The sequence below is a fragment of the Diospyros lotus genome, chromosome 4 (genome assembly GCF_014633365.1).
Source record: "Diospyros lotus cultivar Yz01 chromosome 4, ASM1463336v1, whole genome shotgun sequence".
In the NCBI taxonomy this organism is placed as follows: domain Eukaryota; kingdom Viridiplantae; phylum Streptophyta; class Magnoliopsida; order Ericales; family Ebenaceae; genus Diospyros; species Diospyros lotus.
Genome location: NC_068341.1, coordinates 32,216,142 through 32,239,919, shown reverse-complemented (window position 1 = coordinate 32,239,919; position 23,778 = coordinate 32,216,142). Strand labels below are relative to the sequence as shown.

The following is a 23,778-nucleotide window of genomic DNA, read 5'->3' as shown; positions in this document are numbered from 1 at the left end:
AGAGTTCTTGGGAATATAAGATTACATCACTTAAATTCCTAAACTCTACAAACATCTTCCTTTGTCTTCATTTTTCTTGATCTTCACCTTCTTCTTCAATGATTGTTGCTTGTTGCCTTCTTTGAGCCCTTATCATTGGCCTTTCGAATCTGGCAAGGATTATTTGCTGATTATGTTCCACCTTCTTGAGCCTATTGTCCAAGTCTTCTACTTCCTTTATTATCCCTTGTTGTATCTCCTCCATTTTTCTCATTTGTTCTTGAAATGCATTATGGAAGCTGATTAACTCCTTAGAAGTTTGGGATCTTCTAAAAGAGAGAGAGGGATGTCTTAGGATGAACTGGGAGAAGTAGCCCTAGGGATGGAAGGACCAGCTTGATCAAAATGCTGACTAGATAAGGCTAGAGAAGGATTTGATGGTTCTTGATACTCTCCATGATCACATGGATTTTTAGAAGATTGACAGTGAATTTGAAGTAGATATCATACTTAGAGTGTGGAATAAGTTTCTTCCTTTTCTAGGGACCTATGGGTGTGACTAATAATAAGTCAGACTAGTATGCCATATGGAGATGATCAAAGGACTTGTGAATGATTGATCTATACATTTTGTCGAAAATGAATGCATGAAGATTGAAATAAGTATTGAAACTATGCACCACATGAATTTTAGATCTTCAGTGATAACATAGTTCACTCACTCATCTCGAGCATTAATAGAAATGGCGATGAAGTGGTGAAGCAAACGATGTTCAAGGTGAGAAAGATAATGAGCTCCCATAGAACTATCTATGTCAAATTGTTGTGACCTTTTAGAGAAAAAATTCCATATCTCAATAGGGTTAAGAGGAAGAAGGGTTTAACAAGGATTTAGGTCAAGGAGGTCACAAAGTTGAGATGAGGTAAAAGTGTAATTTTGACCTTGAAAATGGAAATTTGTACTGTCAACAAAGTATTTTTCATTCCCTAATAAAGGATTCTTGAGAAGACTTGAGTAAAATTCAGAAATGGCCTAAGAGAAACAAGGGTGACTAAGACCAAAGAAAGTGATAACTAGAGTCTGAGATTTCTACCGAATCCTAATGAATCCAAGTCTGGCCAATTGAAACTTTTTCCTGATAAGAAGCCCTTATGTAGTATGAATCAAGATACTCGATTCGTATTTACTTCAGTCGATTGCTGCCTTAGTTTAAAGACTTCACATCCTATAGTCAATCAAATACTCGATTGGATGAATTTGTTCTTCAATTGATGATGCAAGCGCAGAGATTTGATATTTTAGCACATTTTTTCCAATCGCTTGGTGAATATGATTTACTCGATTGCTGACTTAAATATTTGAATATATTTTTCATTACTTGATTTACTTGAGTAGAATTGAATTCCCTTGAATAAGCATAAGGGCTCACTAGATTATTTGATATATAATTAATTAAAATTTTGTATTAATATTTTATTATTAACATCATCATCAAAACATAATTAATACATTAACTCAACATTGAACAAGGAGCTCCAAGGGCTAGAAGAGGCATTTGAAGGACACCCTTTTGTACTTGTGAGGAAGGAGCTGATAAGCTTGGTTTGGGAGAAGGTCTTCATCCTGGAGCAGATCTTGTGAAGAGCTAGGGTACTTCTTCAAGACTAGAACACAGTTAGAAGGAATGCGAGAGAGGGTCCATTATTGAGAAAGCAATTTAGAATAATTCCATTATTGTTGTTATTTATAAATTGAGGTAATATTTTATTTTATTTTTCAAGTTGGAAAATACACTTCTCTTTAGGAAACTTCTTGATTTTTTTTTTTCAATAATGAAGATATTCTTAAACATGTGCTAAAATTTCAAATATGTCTTGTACAATCTAATTCCTTTCATTCCAAATGAGCATCCCCTTCTATAAACCCTAAATGCATTTCATTATTTAACAATAATTTTTTTTTTCATTTTATTCTCCCCAGTAAGTAAGAATTTACATAGAAAGATGTTAGACCGAGCGGAAGACTCAACAAAAATAGAATACTAATGGCTATCTCAGAACCCAAATACTTTGGCAGAGTAAAGAAAAATATTAACACACTTACACAATCAAAAACCATAAGCAAACCTGAATGTAAAGAAGAGCAAAAAACATGAAGAAGACACCAACATTTACTATGGTTCACCCAAATGGGCTACGTCCACGTTGAGCTCAGTAAGAAAGAGCTCACTGCACTATATCGAGTAGGGTTACAAAAATCAGAATAAACAGAATGTACATCAATGGTTCTCCTAACAAAATAGCCTCATAATCATCAAATACAGATTAGAAGCAAATCTAAGAACCAGAGATTACAATGAGAAAAGAAGCTATACGAATCAAAGACAAAGCTTACTCAAAACCCACAACCGATCGATATCCCTTCTTCCCTCTTTTCTTTCTGTGATTTTTTTCGTCTGATTTACCATCCCGAGGCACTGTTTCATTTATATGAGAGTTGAACGGCTGAGATAGGATCTGATAAAGGAAGCATCGATGGCCATCAATTAATTGTAGAGCACGATTAACAGAAAGGCAATAAGGATAAGTAAAAGGGCGTCAGGGTAGAGCAAGGATAATCAAGAGGCGCCGGACAGAGAGGAGAGGCCCTTGATGGTTGCAATGTGGCCCTCTATCAGCTGTCCACGTGGACTGCTGAGGTTGTCAATATTGCCCTCCAATCAAGACAGCAACATTTTGATGCTTCACCCACAACAATCTCCACATTGAAGCATCAAGAGGAGAATGAACCCAATACTTAGAAAAATAGTGCAGCATGCTTCAATTTCTTACCATCATCGCTCTAGTCAGTTGAAGGATCAACCAACATCAATGTGCAGCAAACTCAAGCAAAGCTTGAACTTGGCTGTGGTCAAAATCTTAGTTCCCATATCAGTTGGATTTTCCTCAGTAGAAACCTTTTTAATCATCACAGTTCCATTTGTTACCAGTTCTCGAACAAAGTGAAACTTTACCTCAATGTGCTTAGACCTCTCATGATATACCGAATTTTTACAGAGGTGGATAGCACTTTGACTATCCGAGAACACCACCACTTTGCTTTGAAGCAAATTGATTTCCCTCAGGAGGCCTTAAAGCCATATGGATTCTTTAAAGGCATCAGTGATTGCCACGTATTCTACCTCAGTGGAAGACAATGCAACCAGAGGCTACAATTGTGACTTCCAACTGATGCAGTTACCTCCCAATGTGAAGAAGTAAGTTGTAGTAGATTTCCTGGAGTCTTTATCACCTGCAAAATCTGAATCTACATATCCAACAAGATCAAGATTATCATATCTTCTTTTATAACACAAACCAATGTCAACAGAACCATTTATATATTTAAACAAGTATTTCAAGACATCCCAATGAGGTTTCCCAGGGTTTGACATGTATCTACTTAGCAAGGAAATTGAATAAGCAAGGTTAGGCCCGGTACTAATCGTAGAATACATAATGGTTCCTATGGCATTTGCATCTTAATGATTTTAGAATTTGAAGTGGGACACTGAGCTTTTGAAAGCAAGAAATGACCAGCTAAAGGAACCAATACAGATTTACAATTATTCATGCCAAATCTTTGCACAGCTTTTAACAAGTAATCATGTTGCTTTATTTTTAAATTGAAATTGCTTCTATTTTTTTCTATTTTCATTCTAGGATTTTCTTAGCATGCCCTAAGTCTTTCATGTCAAATTTCATATTTAACATAGATTTTAATTCACTGATTTTGGACTTGGATTTGCTAATTAATAGAATATTATCTACATATAGCAGCAAATAAATAGGAATATCAGAAAGAGTAAAATAGAAGCAATTATCATACTGACTCCTAACAAAACCAATTTCAGAAACAAAATGGTAAAATTTCTTATACCATTGTCCAGGTGACTGTTTTAGGCCATACAATGATTTCTTTAATAAACAAACATGCTAAGGTTTAATTGAGTCAGTATATCCAACAAGTTGTACCATATATATTTGTTCTTCCAAGTCACCATGCAAGAAGACAGTCTTGACATCTAGTTGTTCAAGTTCTAAATCAAAATAAATAGTAACAGCTAGCATTAAAAGGATAGTTTTAAACTTGACAACTAGGGAAAATATTTTATTATAATTTATTCCCTCTCTTTGGATAAAACCCTTTGCAACTAACCTTGACTTGTATTTAATTGGTTCAGATGGTAACATACCTCTTTTAATTTGTACAACCACTTACATTGGATTAATTTTTTATCCTTTGGTCTGGGAATAAGTTCCCAAGTTCTATTTGCAGCAAGAGATGCCATTTATTCATCCATGGCTTGCTGCCATTTAACACTGTCTTGAGAGTTGACAGCCTCCTCAAATGTATAAGGCTCACTATCCCTCAATTCATACCCAGCAACCAAAGCACAATACACTAAATCTGAATATGCATATCTAGAGGGTGGTCTCACTGCCTTCCTGCTCCTATCCCTAGCTAGTTGATAGTCACTAAGATCCTATTGGGGAACACTGGTTTGTTCCTCCTCAATCTCAGGGTTTTCTATTTGTTTCTCTTGATCAGAATTTTGATAAGAGGTATGGTCAGTGGAGGAAGAAACATTTCCCAAATCTAGTTCAATTGAGGCTAGAACACCAGACGTGTTATTTCCCACGGTTGGTTGCTCCACCTGAATTTGGGTACCTTCTAGAATAGTATGATCATCTAGTTTTCTCTTATCATTAGATTTTTCTATGTTTGTTATCTTACAAGGAATTTAGATTCATTGAAGATGACATCTCTACTAATGATTATCCTAACTCCACCTTAATGCCTATCCCACAGCCTGTATCCCTTAGTACCTTCTTGGTAGCCTACAAACACACATTTTTTGGATCTGGGTTCTAACTTTCCTTCAGATTGATGAGCATATGCCTCACAACCAAAAAATCTTAAGTATTCAAAATTTACTTTCTTACCAGTCCACATTTCTTCAGGGCATTTAAAATTTAGGACTGTTGAAGGGCTTCTATTGATTAAATAAGATGCAGTTGAAAGGGCCTCAACCCAAAAGGATTTAGGCATACCTGAGGTATAAAGAAGGCACCTAACTTTTTCAAGTAAGGTCCTATTCATTCTTTCAGCCACTCCATTTTGTTGGGGTGTATTTCTAACAGTCTTATACCTAAGTATGCCTTATGAATTACAATATGCATCAAATTATCTATTACAAAATTCCAATCCATTGTCTGTTCTTAACACCTTAATCTTCTTATCAGTTTGGTTTCTACTAAAATCTTCATGTTTTAAATTTTTCTAATGTCTAATCCTTGGTTTTTAGTAGGAATACCCAAACTTTTCCAGTGTAATCATCTACAATGGAAAGGAAATACCTGTTACCACCATGGGAGAGAACCTGGGAAGGTCCCCACAAATCAGCATGCAGGTATTCTAGGCATACCTTCGCCAGGTGAGTCCCTTGATGGAAACTCAACATGTGTTGCTTGTCCAGCATACATGGCTCATAGAAATCCAAGGATCTGGTAGACACTGGTCCAATGTGGCCTTGGCCCTGCAGACCTTTTAGGCTCATGTGACCAAGTCTCAAGTGCCATATATCTGTCTTATCAGATTTTATAATGTAAGCAGAATGCATATTATTAGAAGGATGATAGCAACCATTTAAAATATACAAACCATATTTCTTAGTGCCAGACATGATTAGATTATCACCTTTAAGAACATGCATGAAACCATTCTCTACTTTATATAAAAAACCTAACTCATCAAGAGTGCCTAGAGATATTAAGTTTCTCTTTAAGCCTAGTACATACCTCACATCAGTTAGAATTCTCACTTTGTTATCATGTAGTTTTAAAGGTATATCACCAATTTCTTGTACACTACATGATTGATTATTTCCCATATAAATTGTACCAGTTTTCTTTTGATTAAAGTTTTGAAACCATTCTCTATTCGGGCATATATGAAAAGAATAACCGGAATCCATTACCCATTCATTTTCAATAGATGAGCTAGAGACAGTAAGAACTTCAGCTAGACAGTTTGAACTACCTGCATTTACATTTGTGTTACCCCCCTGTTTCTATTTCCTAATAAAATCATAATAATACTTTTTGATGTGTCCCTCTTTTCCACAGTGGTAGCACTTCCATTTTTTTTTTTTTTTTGTTTATGTTTTCCCTTCTTCTCCTTTTTCTTTCCTTTAAACCCTGTTCCACTAGATTGATCACTATTTCCTATGTAATTCTTTTTTATCACTTTTAGCTTTCACAAACAGATTGTTACCAGATTTCTTTGTTGTATTTAGTTCAAGTTCTCTTGCTTTAATACCCAAGATTACAAGATCTAAGCTAGGAACTATTCTAGTATAACGTAATGCATATTTAATAACATCATATTCATCAGGCAGAGAATTCAATAAAATCATTGCCTCACTAGTGTCTCCCAATGCTTGGTCAGTACCTCTTAACAATAGAGCTAATATAGTAAATTCATCTACATTTTCATCCATTGATTTATAGATATCCATTTTGAAGTTAAACAACATGCCTTTTAAATATACAAGATTAGGAGCAGTCATAACAAAAAATAAAGAATCAAGTTTGTTTCAGAGATCAATACGGTTAGACATACCATCTACCTTTCTTATAACGCTGTCACCGAGATGAAGAAATATGAGGTTGTAAGCCTCCTCTCTGATTTCCTCAGTTCGAGTAATCTAGTCTGTAGACCATTTCCAATCATCTGGTTCTAGTGCTATCAGCACTTTGTGATGAGAGAGAAGGACTCTCATCTTCTTTTTCCAACTACCGAAGTCTCCTTTCCCATCAAATATTTCAATTTCAAATCAGGTGGATGCCATCTTCGCTTTGCACGAAGGTAACATAGACCTCTAGATTAAGACTCTCTCAGCACACACCCACTGATCGAGAATGGAAGAAACCCTAGAGCCTCGGTTTGCTTTACAAAGTAAATAACAAAGAACACCCAAATGTAGAAATCAAATGACCCGGATTTTGACTCAAACCCTAGAGCACGATTTATGAAACCGAGCTCTGATACCACAGTTGGACCGAGCGGAAGACTCAACAAAAATTGAATACTAATGGCTATCTTAGAACCCAAATACTTCGACAGAGTGAAGAAAAATATTAACACACTTACGCAATCAAAAACCATAAGCAAACCTGAATGTAAAGAAGAGCAAAAAACAGGAAGAAGACACCAACATTTACCGTGGTTCACCCAAATGGGCTACGTCCACGTTGAGCTCAGTAAGAAATAGCTCACTGCACTATATCGAGTAGGGTTACAAAAATCAGAATAAACAGACTGTACATCAATGGTTCTCCTAACAAAATAGCCTCATAATCATCAAATACAGATTAGAAGCAAATCTAAGAACCAGAGATTACAACGAGAAAAGAAGCTATACGAATCAAAGACAAAGCTTACTCAAAACCCACAACCGATCGATATCCCTTCTTCCTTCTTTTCTTTTTGTGATTTTTTTCGTCTGATTTACCATCCCGAGGCACTGTTTCATTTATATGAGAGTTGAACGGCTGAGATAGGATCTGATAAATGGCTGCACTCCCACCCTGCAATTAAAACACAAAACAAAACACAATAAAAATTTTATATTTTTTTCTTTATTTAGGTGAGAGGTTTATACTTGTCAGTGTACGAGTGCAGTTGTAGTCCAAACTTAAATTTATATTTTCTGAATGAGTCCAGGTCGTCCACTGAGAGATTTATTTATGGCAAAATAAAAAGAATGTCACACAAGCACACACGCATTTGGACAAATTGGCAACAAGGTTTTTTATGGTTTTTTAAACAACAGATACTAGGAAATAAATTAAGGCAGTAATTGAAATAAATACTTTAAGTGAGAATATAAAATTGGATAGTACTTGAGTTAAGACAATTTCAGTACCAACCCGTTGATTCCCAAATTTTAGCATAAAAGATTAGCAACATTAATTTAATTTCAGATATGAGGGTTTGTTATTAAATGCAATTAGAGATGATGATAGTTCTAGGTTAAGCAATCCCCATACATGATATGCGAGATTCTAATTTAAGCAACCACCATAAATCCAATTGCAATTAATACACAAAATAACTAAATTAATCATCCGGCTTTGGGTATGATAGCGTTTCCAGTTCTAGTAACTCCCATACATGGAATGAAAGCTCTAAGTTAGGCTTACGCTCCAATCCAAACCTAGTGATTTTTCAATAATTAATACACACTCATACTGAAATTTAAATTAATGTTACTTATTTAAAGCGCAGCTTTCTTTGGGAATCATTGGCGTTGGACACTGTCCTTGCCTTAACCCAAGATTAGATTTAGCTACTCATCTTTATTTGAAAGTTAATTGACAGGAATTTAAATAACGTAATTTAAATAACAGAATTTAAATGACAGGAATTAAAATAGTAAAAACTAACCGGCCATTTAGGCGGTGGATAATTAAAAGACAAGAATTAAAATTACAGAAATTTAAAGGCATAAACTAACCGGCCATTTAGGCGGTGAATAATTAAAAGACAAGAATTAAAATTGTAGAAATTTAAAGGCATAAATTAATCAGCCATTTAGGCGGTGAATAATAAAGTAATAATAAATGACATAAGAATTTAAAAGAAAAAAGGAAAGAAGTAAGATCACAAGAGAGAATACTAAAGAAAATGGGAAAGAACAAGAACAATTTTCAAAGAGAGAATTCTAAGGAAATAACTAAACTTTGATTCAAGAATAATAATCACACTTACAAATGCAATCAAGTGAGCTATTTATAGGCCACAAGATGCAATACAAACCACACAATTTCAATTATTCAATTAGACATAATTATATCTAACAGGCACTCACACACTTAAAGTTAAATGGATTTTAGCTATAATACACACCTAATATTAAATGGATTTTAGCTAAAATACATACCTAATAAAGCACTCATAAAGTTAAATGGATTTTAGCTATAATATCCACCTAATAGTTAAATGGATTTTAGCTAAAAAAACACACCTAATAAAGCTCTCACATAAAAAATAAAAATAGATTTCTATAAATTGATTTTTTAATCTTCATTAGGATTAAAAATAATCCTTAGGCTTTCTCCAAATAATATCTTCCATGGGTTGCTCAAATTGGGCCTTAATTCTTCATGGGCTTGAATTCTTCATGGACTTTAATTTTTCATGGACTTGATTTCTTCATGGGTTCGATTTCTTCATGAACTTGAATTCTTCATGGACTTTAAGTCTTCATGGGCTTGAATTCTTCATGCCTGAAAAATAATTTAATGTTATTAATAAATTATATATTATATATATGTATTACACATGGCACATATATATATATTATTATATTACGTGCATGCATATAATGATGTATATGTATTATATATAATTTTATATATTATTATTATTATTTACTTTAGAACTTCATTTCATTCATCTTTCAATTTAAAGTTGCATATAACCATAAAATATATATTAATATCTAATTTAAGCCATTTTTAAGATCAAAAGAAGGGTATAATTATAACAAAATTTTTACAAAATTAACAACTAATCATACCCCCCAACTTAAACATTGCTAGTCCCTTAGCAATCAGACTATACACATGCCAAGCTTTAATAACTGTATGAATGTAAAAATTTCAAATTCGAAATCGAAATGCATAAAATTAAATAAATAATTTAGCATTCTAAATCAGATTTTTGGTTAAAGGTCATACAATCTCAAGAATGGAAATTAGGATAACTAACACATAGACTTACTCTCTCGAAGTTTTGACTTCAAATCTTACTATGGATTTTCTCTCCAATAAAAATGATTCCTCAAGTGTACACACAAGGGGATGCACCGTTATAAGAGTAAATGCAGAACAAGTTCAAAGCTCGGTGCCATCCCAAATACAAGAAACGTATTTTCATGAAAAAAAAAGGAAATTGACATAGCTTCATGATTGGAATAATGCTCTAGATGAGTAACTTCTGAATTTAAACATGATTCCCTACTCCAAACTCGAATTCTGAGATCACATGATTTATAGCATCAAAAGGGACCAGACTGGGTTGTAATGGGGCTATAAGGTTAATACGGGTTGTCAAAGAAAAGGTAGAGTGTGCAAAGGGTGTGTCGAGAATTTTTTTTTTTTTTTTTACCATTTATTTTGAAACAGTTATACTGAATAGCTAAGAGAATTTGCCCCCCCTTTTTTTTCACTCTTTTTTTTTTTTTTTTTTTCTTTTTCTCTTTAAATATAAAAATAGATAAACAGACTAATTCCCAAAATCACACCAGGTTGGATAAAATTCATATGGTTATGGGTTAAACGAGGGTAACGAAAGAAATTATACTAAAAATGGCTCAAATGGGATAGCAAATGAGGTTAATGTAAAGAAAGAAAAAAAAGTTAATAGGCCCAAAATGAAAGAAATTGATCCCTCTATCATACTTCTACAAAACGATGTTACTCAGTCATCTAATTCAGAGTTTGAAACCAGTTAAACTTATCCGCTATCATACTAGACATTCAAAGCAAATTGATGTTTTGAAGCCATTGAAAAGATAAGATAAACAATAAAGCATATTTAGAGTAAGTGTTATTTCACTTAGAATTAATGGTTATTAGGCTCAAACACTCACTTGGGTGATAGTCTCCACTTTTGTTGAGGGATCATACAGTGTACTAATCAGCTAATTACTGTTACCTTTGACTTTATGACCGATAACCAATTTTTAAATTTTGAATCCCTGATGAATATAAATTACTTATTCTAATGCATATACGTTTTCAAATAAGAAATCAATGCATTCATATTTCATATTGCAAACTTAACCGGCCATTAGTGCATAACTTCAAGCTTTAGGAATAGCATTATTTAAAACACATAATTTTTTTTTTTAAATAAGAGCAGATAAAGATAATCAATTCACACAAGACTATAAACTAGCAATAGCAAACTCACAGTTAAATATGAACCAGATAATTCATAACTAGACCTTACACCCCCCAACTTGAATTGTAGTAATAAATTAGGGTTGTTAAGAATACCTGTAACTCCACAAGTCCATTTTGCTGTGAACTGCTAAAACTTAAACAACAAATGAGCATACTATATAGATATATATTTATATTTTCACACTAAAATAAAAATTTCATGCAAGTCATAAGATAAGAAAAATGCGTCTCAAGAGTACAAAAAGTACTCCTTACTCAGCCATCTTATCAAAGACTTTGCCCAACAACATTCCACAGTTTTTTTTTTTTTTTTTAAGAACACAACCAAGAAAAATCCTGCAAGTTGTACAATAACTAGATGCGTCTCAAGAGTACAAAAAGTACTCCTTACTCAGCCATCTTAATAAAGAGCATTTCTCACAGTGATAAATCTAAATTAATCGGACCCATTTGGCGCTTGTTACTAATTGCCTTAGACCAGTCTATCCGAGGCTCATGAGGATTGTACTGTGGAACATAAGCGTGTAATTTCTCTAGCAGCTTATCAATGGTGGATGCAGAAATGAGAATCTTTCTTGCTGAACGAGAAATGAACTGTTGGTCCACAGCCTGATCAAGAAAAGAGAGTAACCCATCAAAAAAATGGTTAACATTTAAAAGTCCAATGGGTTTGGTATAGAGATTACTCTTGGCCCAGGAGATTATACAAAAGATTTCTTCAAGTGTTCCAAAACCTCCTGGTAAAGCAATGAAGGCATCTGACTGATAAATCTTACAAGCCATGCGCTCAGACATAGAAGTCGTTTCTATAAGTTGACCGCGTGTAATCCCAGAAATATGTGGTTCAGCTGACGAAAGGAAGGAATCGGTGCTTCAATTCCGATTCTTTTATTGCTAAAAAGGGTCCCCATACTATAGCAGGAGGTGAATCAGAGAGGAAGGCAGCCCTCGCTACTAAAAGACGGTATATTGGGTAAGTGTTCAGGGATTGGCATTACACCTACCACAGATGAATTTCCAAGATGTACAACTTGTGAAACATAACCATTCAATCCACGACTTCCCCCTCCATATACCAAATTAATTTTTTTCTCTCCTAATTTTTTACCAAGTTCCCTCGCTGCAAGTGCATAACAAATATCGCTCCCAAGTTGAGAGCCACAAAGTACACATATGGTATTAATTCGACGAACTAACTGGCCTTCCATGTTTGTTCCTTTTGTATGTCCTGAAAAGAAGTTTGGCGATCAAAAGTAGCTATACAACAATTCAACAGGAAATAAATACAAACAAAAATCATGCGTATGTATAAGTAGTTGTGATTGTGGCTCACATCTTCCTCTGGTTTTACGTCCAGAGAACGGCTTAAACACTTTCTATGAAGCGGGGATAAGCTTCCCATCCAATTTTCTTATAGATTGGCAAACAGGGTCGTTTTTAGTCAGATTCCCAAGACTATAGCGTTGGTGGTCACTTTTGAACTGGGTCTATAAAGCAAGGAGTTCTCTTTGCACTATTCCACATGGATGCGTCTCAAGAGTCAATCGGATATCATCCAGAGACTCCTTACTCAGTCCATCCTTTATGAAACTAATTTTATCTTCTCGATTTATGGACGTAAACCCCACAGATTTGCATCGTGTGTTACAGGTCCATCGAGCACATTTGTAACAACCATTCACTCTTTTCGCGCTTCTTTTCTTCGCAAAACTACTCTTCCCTAAGCCTGAAAAATGCTTAAAACTAGGTGAAGTTTCACCAGCTAATCGAACTTTTGCTTCGATCAGCCAACAAATATCTTCAGGGATGTTATTACGCATCAACAGCCTAAGTCTTTCACACCTAGCAGCATAAATTTTTTTCAAATCATTCTGCGGGAGAGATGGATAGTACTTGTGAATTTTTGAGAGATAAAGATCCATTTTTTTTTTTTTAAAACAAATTATACTAAGAAGAAAGTAAAGAACTATAAACTTTACAAAAGGGATGAAAGTACCTGATCGGAGAATAACACAAAGGAGAGAAGATTGAGCTCAAGAGGGGTGACTTGCCTCATACAGATATGGAGTCTCTTATAGAGCAATGGGCATCACTATTCTACACTCGACTCGAGGCATGCCATAATTGCACCATCAGGCTTAGCGTCTCTTTTTTTTTTTTTTCAACGCTTGGTGCCTCATTTTTCAACATTTGGCAGTATGCCTTATCCTTTATAGGGCAGTGTGATTGCACTGCCCAAGAAAAGATAGCTACCACCAGCGTCAATTCTGTCTCTCTTAAAATTTTTATTTTTTAATTTTTTATTTTATTTTTTTATGATGATTATTATTTTTTTATTGTTTATTTTTTTAATTTTTTTTATTCTTATTATTATTATTTTATTTTTTTTTTAATTTTTTTTAATAAATATTTTGTTTTAGGGGCCCAATAAAATCATACATACCACACAAGACAATATTATCGAGTCTAACAAAATTATTTGCACAATGGATCAATTTCAAACACCAATAAATCAACACCAATAAATTTTCAAACACCAATAAATCAACACCAATAAATCAAGTTTACCTTACCCCCCAACTTAAATTACGCATTGTCCTCAATCGGCAATAAAAGGATAGAAGATAGGCATACCTGGTGGTCTTCAATGCATGAATTCGTATGCAAAAAAATTTATTTAGACTGCACATAGAGAAACACTATTTGAATCAAAGTTAATTAAGTAATGCAGAAAATGAACAGCTTATATATATACTTCTTTATTATTTTATTTTTATTTTATTTTATTTTATTTTTTTAATTTTTTTTTTTTTTTATAGATCTAGAGACATCCATTTAACCTAAATGGAAAGGTGGTCTTTTAACGTCAGATTCCTAGACGACATAAAACTTCCTTTATTCATCAGATGATGGTGGATCATCCAAATCCACAACTCCTTCATTCTCCTCAACACTACCCTGGTATGGTTTCAACCTATGACCATTGACTGTTAGAAGCTGTCCTGACTCCGGATTTTCTATCTCAAATGCCCCATATCCTGAGATGGACTTGATTACAAAAGGGCCGACCCATCGAGACTTCAATTTTCCTGGGAATAGATACAATCGAGAATCATACAAGAGTACCCGTTGCCCTACCTGAAAGCTTTTTCGAATGATGTGCCGATCATGTAACTCTTTCATGCGAACCTTGGCCAATCGTGCATTTTCAAATGCTTCATTCCGAATTTCCTCAAGTTCATTCAATTAGAGCTTCCTGGATAAGTCTGTTTCAGTTAGACTCTTGTTGATCTTATGAATTGCCCAATATGCTTTATGCTCAATTTTCACCGGCATATGACAAGATTTACCGTATACTAGCCTATAGGGAGACATTCCCAAAATTGTTTTATAAGCTGTTCTGTATGTCCAAAGAGCGTCTACTAGTCTTAAAGACCAATCCTTACGATTAGCAGCAACAATCTTTTCCAATATGCGCTTAATCTCCCTATTGGCTAGCTCGGCTTGACCATTGGTTTGGGGATGGTATGGTGTTGCAACCTTATGCAGTACACCATATTTTTTCATTAATCATGCCACAACTTTATTACAAAAATGGGAACCCCCATCACTGATGATTGCTCGTGGCATCCCAAATCGACTGAATATGTTTTCTTTCAAAAATTTCACGACAGTCCTATGGTCATTTGTTCTGGCCGGGATTGCTTCTACCCATTTGGACACATAGTCAACAGCAAGTAAGATGTATTCATGACCAAATGAATTGACAAATGGGCCCATAAAATCCATACCCCAACAGTCAAAAACTTCTAACACTTGGATCGGATGTAATGGCATCATGTTTCTCCTTGACAGACTTCCTAACCTTTGACATCGATTACAATTTGAACAGAACTTGTACACATCCTTGAACAGTGTTGGCCAATAAAATCCACTCTGAAAAATTTTTGCAACTGTTTTCTTGACAGAAAAATGGCCTCCACATGCAAGAGTATGACTGAAATTGATGACACTTTGTTGCTCATGATCGGTATGCATCTACGGATGATTTGGTCAGGACAATACTTGAAGAGGTAAGGCTCATCCCAAAAGAAGGTTCTGACTTTTCTGAAGAATTTATGCCTATCTTGCTTACTCCAATGGTCTGGGATCAGACCAGTTGCCAGGTAGTTCGCAATGTCGGCATACCAAGGGACAACATATGATGCACGAATAACATTTACTTTAAACAGTTGCTCATCAGGGAAATTGTCATGAATTGGTTCATCAAATTGTGTGAGATCTTGACTTGGAATCCTTGACAAATGGTCAGCCACCACATTTTCTACTCCCTTCCTGTCTCTGATTTCAATGTTGAACTCTTGCAGGAGTAAGATCCATCGGAGCAGACGGGGTTTTGCATCTTGCTTTGTGAACAAATACTTTAGAGCAGCGTGATCAGTAAAAATGATCACTAGTGACCCTACGAGGTAAGATCGGAACTTATCCAGGGCAAAGACAACTGCTAGTAACTCTTTCTTTGTAATGGTGTAATTCTTTTGTGCCTCATTAAGAGTTTTGCTAGCATAATATATCACATGAGGTTTCTTATCCTTCATCTGCCCTAACACAGCTCCTACCGCGTAATCACTAGCATCGCACATAAGTTCAAACGGGAGGGACCAATCAGGGGACTGAATGATAGGTGCTAAAATGAGTGCATCTTTCAATTTATCAAAAGCATTTTGACAGGCAGGACTCCATTCAAACGGAACATCTTGAGACAACAAATGGCACAAGGGTCTTGTTATGGTGCTAAAGGAAGTAATGAATCTCCTATAAAACCCTGCATGTCCCAAAAAACTTCTGATGTCTTTCACATTCCTAGGGATGGGAGTTTTTGAATTGTTTCAATTTTTGACTTGTCTACCTCCATCCCCCTAGATGAAACGATGTGCCCCAAGACTATGCCCTGTTTCACCATGAAGTGACATTTTTCCCAATTGAGTATCAGATTTGTTTCCTCACATCTTGCTAAAACCTTTTTCAGATTCTCCAAACAGGCCTCAAAGTTACTTCCATAAACAGAAAAGTCATCCATAAATACTTCAACAATCTGCTCTACCATTTCACTGAAAATGCTCATCATACACCTTTGAAAGGTGGCTGGAGCATTGCATAACCCAAATGGCATGTGCCTGTATGCAAATGTCCCAAATGGACATGTGAAAGTTGTCTTCTCTTGATCTTCTAGTGCAATTTCTATCTGATTGTACCCTGAGTACCCATCTAAGAAACAATAGTAGGCTTGGCCTGCTATTCTCTCCAGAACTTGATCCAAGAAAGGCAAAGGAAAATGATCTTTCCTTGTCACAGAATTGAGCTTTCTATAATCAATGCACATACGCCATCCTGTCTGGATGCGCGTGGGAATCAATTCATTATTTTCATTTTTTACAACAGTGACTCCAGACTTTTTGGGTACTACCTGTGTCAGACTTACCCACTTAGAATCAGAGATTGGGTAAATTATTTCAGCATCCAATAGCTTAAGCACTTCTTTTCTGACAACTTCTTTCATGTTGGGATTTAATCTCCTTTGCATTTGCCTAACTGGTTTTGCTCCTTCTTCCAAGAATATCTTATGAGTACAGATCAAAGGGCTAATACCTTGCAAATCTGAAATGGTCCATCCTAATGACTTCCTGTGTGCTTTTAGAACTTTTATCAGTTGTTGCTCTTGCTGAGGTGTCAAACTTGAAGAGATCACCACTGGGAATGCTTCCCCTTCTCCTAGAAAGACATACTTCAAATCACTGGGCAATGGCTTTCTCTCAGGCGTGGACTGATGGCTATCAGGAGCCATGAGCTTATTGTCCAAGTTCCTTAATGGCTCTAAACCAGGCATCCATGTAGGCTTCTCACTTTCTTTGCTTATGACTTCCACTTCTTTTATTTCTTCAAGATCTTGATTTCCTTCTTTGGGTCTTCTCATGAACTCTTCAAAATAGTCATTGGTCAGTGTTTGGATCAAGTCTACCTCCTCCACTTCACTCTCAGTGTCCTAATGTTTGGCTACCCTGAAGATATTCATTTCTACAGTCATGCTCCCAAAAGATAGCTTTAACACACCATTTCTACAGTTGATGATGGCATTTGATGTGGCAAGGAATGGTCGACCTAAGATGACTGGCACAGGAGGTTGAGGCCCCTGATGCGGATGGGTGTCCAAAACGATGAAGTCCATTGGAAAGTAGAACTTATCGATTTGTACCAGAACATCCTCCACAATTCCTCGTGGAACTTTGACTGATCGATCAGCCAGCTGAAGGGTCACTCTAGTGGGTTTAAGCTCACCTAATCCCAACTGTTGATACACACTGTATGACAACAAATTGACACTAGCTCCTAAATCTAAGAGTGCCCGATCAACCTTTTGACTTCCTATGATGCATGTAATGGTTGGAAAGCCTGGGTCTTTGTATTTGGGAGGAGTTTTCAATTGGAGAATGGCGCTGACTTTTTTAGTCAAGAATGCCTTTTCATACACATTTGTTTTTCTTTTGACAGTGTACAGATCTTTCAAAAATTTTGCATATGAAGGTGTTTGTTTGATTGCATCCAACAGCGGGATGTTGATTCTCACTTGCTTAAACACTTCATATATATCTGCATTTTGTTGCTCTTTTTTCAAATGATTCAACCTTTGTGGAAAAGGTGGTTTGGGCCTATATTGAATTTCTTTCTTATCTTTTTTTTGGTTTTCATTTTTCTCATTTTTTTCATTTTTCTCCACGGTGGATTCATGATCTTTTGGTTCTTTTTCTTCATCAACATGTTGATTTCTCCTAGGATCAGTTGGTTTCTCAATTATTCTTCCACTTCTTAGGGCAGTCACTGCTTGCACTTGTTCATGAGTGTTGGTTTCACTATTTGAAGCTTCTACCTGGTTGGTTTGCCTAATTGGGTTAGGATTAGTTTGGGATGGAAACCTTCCGGGTTCTCTCACACTCAATGTTTGTGTTATCTTGGTCAACTGGCTCCTAATGTCTTCTATGGCTCTGTTTGTTTGGTCTTGATTTTTGACAAGTTGAGCAACCTGATTGTTGATACCTGTTTGACTTTGGATGAACTGGTGCAAGGTATCTTCCAAAGATCTCCTATAAGGAGGTTGGTAAGTATTGGATGAAGAACCTTGATTTTGTTGGAAGGTGTGTTGTTGTGTAGGGAATGGAGGTTGAGAATGATTTCTAGAATCATTTCTCCAAGAAAAATTGGGGTGATTTCTATTATTGGGATGGTATGAATTGTAGTTCTGATTATCCCATAATAGGCTCCACTCTGATTTTGATTTTGTCTCCCTCAAAGTTGTGTGAATGATTGTTATTAGTCTACCCATACAATACCTCCTTGAAAGCAAGTAGGGTAGGACATTCTTCAGTTGAATGATCTGTTGCATCACACACAGCACACTTTACTTCCACTTGATTAACAGATTGCACCTTTTTGGGTTGCATGTTTTCAACTTTCTTTGTTGAAGCAGTTAGTCTTGCATTTAAATCGTCACTCTCACTCAGTTGGTATCTCCCTCTAGGTTGTGGATTTTCTCTTGAATCAAGAGCAGATGTTGGACCAACTTCCCAGTTCCTTGTATTCTCAGCTAATGTGTCAAAGAAGTGGAAAGCTTCTTCTGGAGTCTTCTCATAGAATTCTCCATTGCACATTGTAGAGACTAGCATTTTCAATTGGGGAGTGAGTGAATCATGAAAGAAACTGACCACTCTCCATTGCTCAAAAGCATGGTGCGGACAAGTGTGAAGAAGGTCTTTAAACCTTTCCCACGCTTGAGCAAAATTCTCATTTGGTTTACAGGCAAAGTTCATGATTTGTCTTTGAAGAGTAGCAGTTCTGTTGGCAGGGAAGTATTTTTTTAAGAAAGTTGTTTGCATTTCTCTCTAAGTTCCTATAGATCTAGGTAGGAGAGTGCTTAACCATATTTTTGCCTTATCTTTCAGTGAGAATGGAAAGAGTTTTAATCTTATGACATCCTCATTTGCTGTATGGTCCATGCAAGTGCTACATACTTCCTCAAATTCTTTCATATGAGTATATGGATTTTCAGAATCCATGCCATGAAAAGTTGACAACAATTGGATTGTGCCAGATTTGAAGTTAAACCTATGATGGTTGATGGGAAGAATAATGCATGAGGGGGTTGTCTGCCTAGGAGGATGAAGATACTCCCTAAGGGGTCTGATCATACCCTGATCAATGGGATCAGGGTCACCGTGGTCACTACCATGTGCAGACATGTTGTGTGCAAGTGGCATGTTCTCATTGTGTTGAGACATGAGTGATTGATATTCTATAGTTTTACTTGACCTACGTATCATACACTATGCACAAATAAAAATAAAGTAAAAAGAAACAGAGTTACCGAATTTATCAAGAGATGCCTCTTCTTATATATTTTTTTTCTTTTTGTTTTTGCCTCAATCTCCCCGGCAACGGCGCCAAAATTTGGCTGCACTCCCACCCTGCAATTAAAACACAAAACAAAACACAATAAAAATTTTATATTTTTTTCTTTATTTAGGTGAGAGGTTTATACTCGTCAGTGTACGAGTGCAATTGTAGTCCAAACTTAAATTTATATTTTCTGAATGAGTTCAGGTCGTCCACTAAGAGATTTATTTATGGCAAAATAAAAAGAATGTCACACAAGCACACACGCATTTGGACAAATTGGCAACAAGGTTTTTTTATGGTTTTTTAAACAACAGATACTAGGAAATAAATTAAGGCAGTAATTGAAATAAATACTTTAAGTGAGAATATAAAATTGGATAGTACTTGAATTAAGACAATTTCAGTACCAACCCGTTGATTCCCAAATTTTAGCATAAAAGATTAGCAACATTAATTTAATTTCAGATATGAGGGTTTGTTATTAAATGCAATTAGAGATGATGATAGTTCTAGGTTAAGCAATCCCCATACATGATATGCGGGATTCTAATTTAAGCAACCACCATAAATCCAATTGCAATTAATACACAAAACAACTAAATTAATCATCCAGGTTTGGGTATGATAGCGTTTCCAGTTCTAGTAACTCTCATACATGGCATGAAAGCTCTAAGTTAGGCTAACGCTCCAATCCAAACCTAGTGATTTTTCAATAATTAATACACTCATACTGAAATTTAAATTAATGTTACTTAATTAAAGTACAGCTTTCTTTAGGAATCATTGGCGTTGGACACTGTCCTTGCCTTAACCAAAGATTAGATTTAGCTACTCATCTTTATTTGAAAGTTAATTGATAGGAATTTAAATGACGTAATTTAAATAACAGAATTTAAATGACAGGAATTAAAATAGTAAAAACTAACCGGCCATTTAGGCTGTGGATAATTAAAAGACAAGAATTAAAATTACGGAAATTTAAAGGCATAAACTAACCGGCCATTTAGGCGGTGAATAATTAAAAGACAAGAATTAAAATTACAGAAATTTAAAGGCATAACCGGCCATTTAGGCGGTGAATAATAAAGTAATAATAAATGACATAAGAATTTAAAAGAAAAAAGGAAAGAAGTAAGATCACAAGAGAGAATACTAAAAAAAAGGGGAAAGAACAAGAACAATTCTCAAAGAGAGAATTCTAAGAAAATAACTAAACTTTGATTCAAGAATAATAATCACACTTACAAATGCAATCAAGTGAGCTATTTATAGGCCACAAGATGCAATACAAACCACACAATTTCAATTATTCAATTAAACATAATTATATCTAATGGGCACTCACACACTTAAAGTTAAATGGATTTTAGCTATAATACACATATAATATTAAATAGATTTTAGCTCAAATACATACCTAATAAAGCACTCATAAAGTTAAATAGATTTTAGCTATAATATCCACCTAATAGTTAAATAGATTTTAGCTAAAAAACACACCTAATAAAGCTCTCACATAAAAAATAAAAATAGATTTCTATAAATTGATTTTTTAATCTTCATTAGGATTAAAAATAATCCTTGGGCTTTCTCTAAATAATATCTTCCATGGGTTGCTCAAATTGGACCTTAATTCTTCATAGGCTTTGAATTCTTCATGGACTTTAATTTTTCATGGGCTTGATTTCTTCATGGGTTTGATTTCTTCATAGACTTGAATTCTTCATGGACTTTAAGTCTTCATGGGCTTTAAGTCTTCATGGGCTTGAATTCTTCATGCCTAAAAAATAATTTAATGTTATTAATAAATTATATATTATATATATGTATTACACATGGCACACATATATATATATTATATTATATTACATGTATGCATATAATGATGTATATGTATTATATATAATTTTATATATTATTATTATTATTTACTTTAGAACTTCATTTCATTCATCTTTCAATTTAAAGTTGCATATAACCATAAAATATATATTAATATCTAATTTAAGTCATTTTTAAGATCAAAAGAAGGGTATAATTATAACAAAATTTTTACAAAATTAACAACTAATCAATAAAGGCAGCATCGATGGCCATCAATTAATTGTAAAGCACGATTAACATAAAGGCAATAAGGACAAGCAAAAGGGTGTCGAGCAGAGCAAGGACAATCAAGAGGCGCCAGACAGAGAGGAGAGGCCCTTGATGGTTGTAATGTGGCCCTCCATCAACTGTCCATGTGGACTATTGAGGTTGCCGATATTGCCCTCCAATCAAGACGGCAGCGTTTTGATGCTTCACCCACAACAAAAGATAAAGAAGATTATTTGTAAATGCCCAACACTATGGACTCAAGCTACGGCATACATTGACCTAAAATAACAAGAAAAAACTAGTACAGATCAATAGTTGAATTTAATAGAGAAGACAAGTAATGGGAAGATCACACTTACAGATAAGCGCATGCCCCTGCAAGTCATCCTGAGAAGGCATGATCAAGAGTCGATTAGTCACTAACTAAAGCATATGAATAACCAACATGAAAGAAGAATCAGAGTTGTCTTGAAATAGCGTACCATTTCTATCCATCTAAATACTAGCTATGTACTAGAGTAGCAAGGATGAGATGAAAACATAGTGCCCACGACAACTTATAATGTTTAACCCGTGTTTGACATGACTTAATTTGGCATGGGGCATGCCACTAGTACATGAAATGAGAAAAAGTTGAAATTTATATTTGACCCTAAGGGGATATGATTAAAATGGACTATGGTGCATGTTACATGTAGGAAAATAATTTAATAATAAGTTCAAGGGTAATTACTTTGGTTTATGTGGTGAATTAATATTAAATTCTGAGGGGAGAAAAAATATTAATTTAATGGGTTACATGTTACATGTTACACGTAATTAAATTAATATTTTGCATAGGGTTTAAATGTGGAGATTTGAATCAAAGGAAGACTAAAGTATCTTTAATGGGATTTAAGTTAGGAAGTGTCAAAAAAGAAGTCGTCTTCTATTTCTCCTATTCATTGCATGGGGGATGGAAAGAATAGTGCGAATAAGTGGGTTAGTTCAAATATATCCTTTGGATCCAAAGATGATTTAATTATGGATTAGATTTATTCTAGAAATTATGGGAATTAATATAACTAGAAAGAAATTAATTTTTATTTTTTGTTTTTATATTAGCCATAGGATTAAAAATAGATGGATATGGATGAGATTAAATCTTGAAGAAGGTAAAAAAAGAAGAATTAAAAGACAAAAAGTCACAAAAACACTAAGCAAAACAGAACGCTCTCTCTTAGAGATCTCACAGGACAACCTCACCAAGGCAAAGAGGGATTTGATTGCTCTATTTCAAGTTTATTTGAGTTGAAATATTAAGATTTGTTCAAGCATGTGTTATATGTGTTCTTGGAATAATGGAAATGATGCTCTTAAAAATGAATGTGAGGTTCATGTACAGTTTAGAGCATTTTCAATATTCTAACTTGAAGCTTAATGTGACGAAGCATGCAAACGAAGTTTTTTTTTTTTTTTTTTTTTCGAACTTGTGTTATACTTTATGTTATGAGATACATGAAATAAGAGTTTTGAATGTGATAGTTCACCCCATGTATTATTTTCTTCCATTAAAATGTACATTTGTAGATGGCCTTGGAGGATCTTCAAGGGATAAACAGAAATTTGTTTCTTATGATGATGGGACCTTGATGTGGAAATGTTTCTAAAACAAGATTGGGATGAAATTTGAAGGAAAAATGTGGGTGGTATTAATGCTCGATGATACCCAAGACTTGGCTTGGTTAACACGTGCATACATTACTAGGGTCATGCTTAGGCTTGACCTAGTAGCCAGGCCACACTCAACCTCCATCTACTAGCCAAATCATTTTTGGCATTGGAATTCTACGAAGGCCCGGCTTGACCCAGTCTTCTACAAGCTTGTGGACAAGCCAATCCTACTTAACTATGATTAAGTTCCCTAATTCAACTAGGATTCTCCTATTAAAATTAAAAGACAAATTAACTCATGAATATTGGTTATCTCTTATAATCTAACGATTTATCTTAATTTCAATAAACTTAAAATAAATCCCTTTTCCTAAATCCTAGGAAAATAATCTTAGGGGATAAAGTTCATTACCTTGAAAGTGCCTTCTAACGAGGAGATCTAATCCTAAGTGAAGGATAATCTCAAATTTGCTATAACTAGAGGATGATCTCTCATCTAAGGTAAGTACTAATTATCTTGGTTTTGATCTTCATCTTCTGTACTTCTTCTCTATTACTCTATATCTAACTTAGGCATTGAAGTGACTT

The 23,778-nt window shown here is 34.8% G+C and overlaps 1 pseudogene; it reads right to left on the bottom strand.

Annotated features, from left to right (window-relative positions):
• Positions 1 to 2,837: 2,837 nt before the first annotated feature.
• On the bottom strand, positions 2,838 to 21,936 carry LOC127799780 (uncharacterized; annotated as a pseudogene).
• Between the last annotated feature and the right edge of the window lie 1,842 nt (positions 21,937 to 23,778).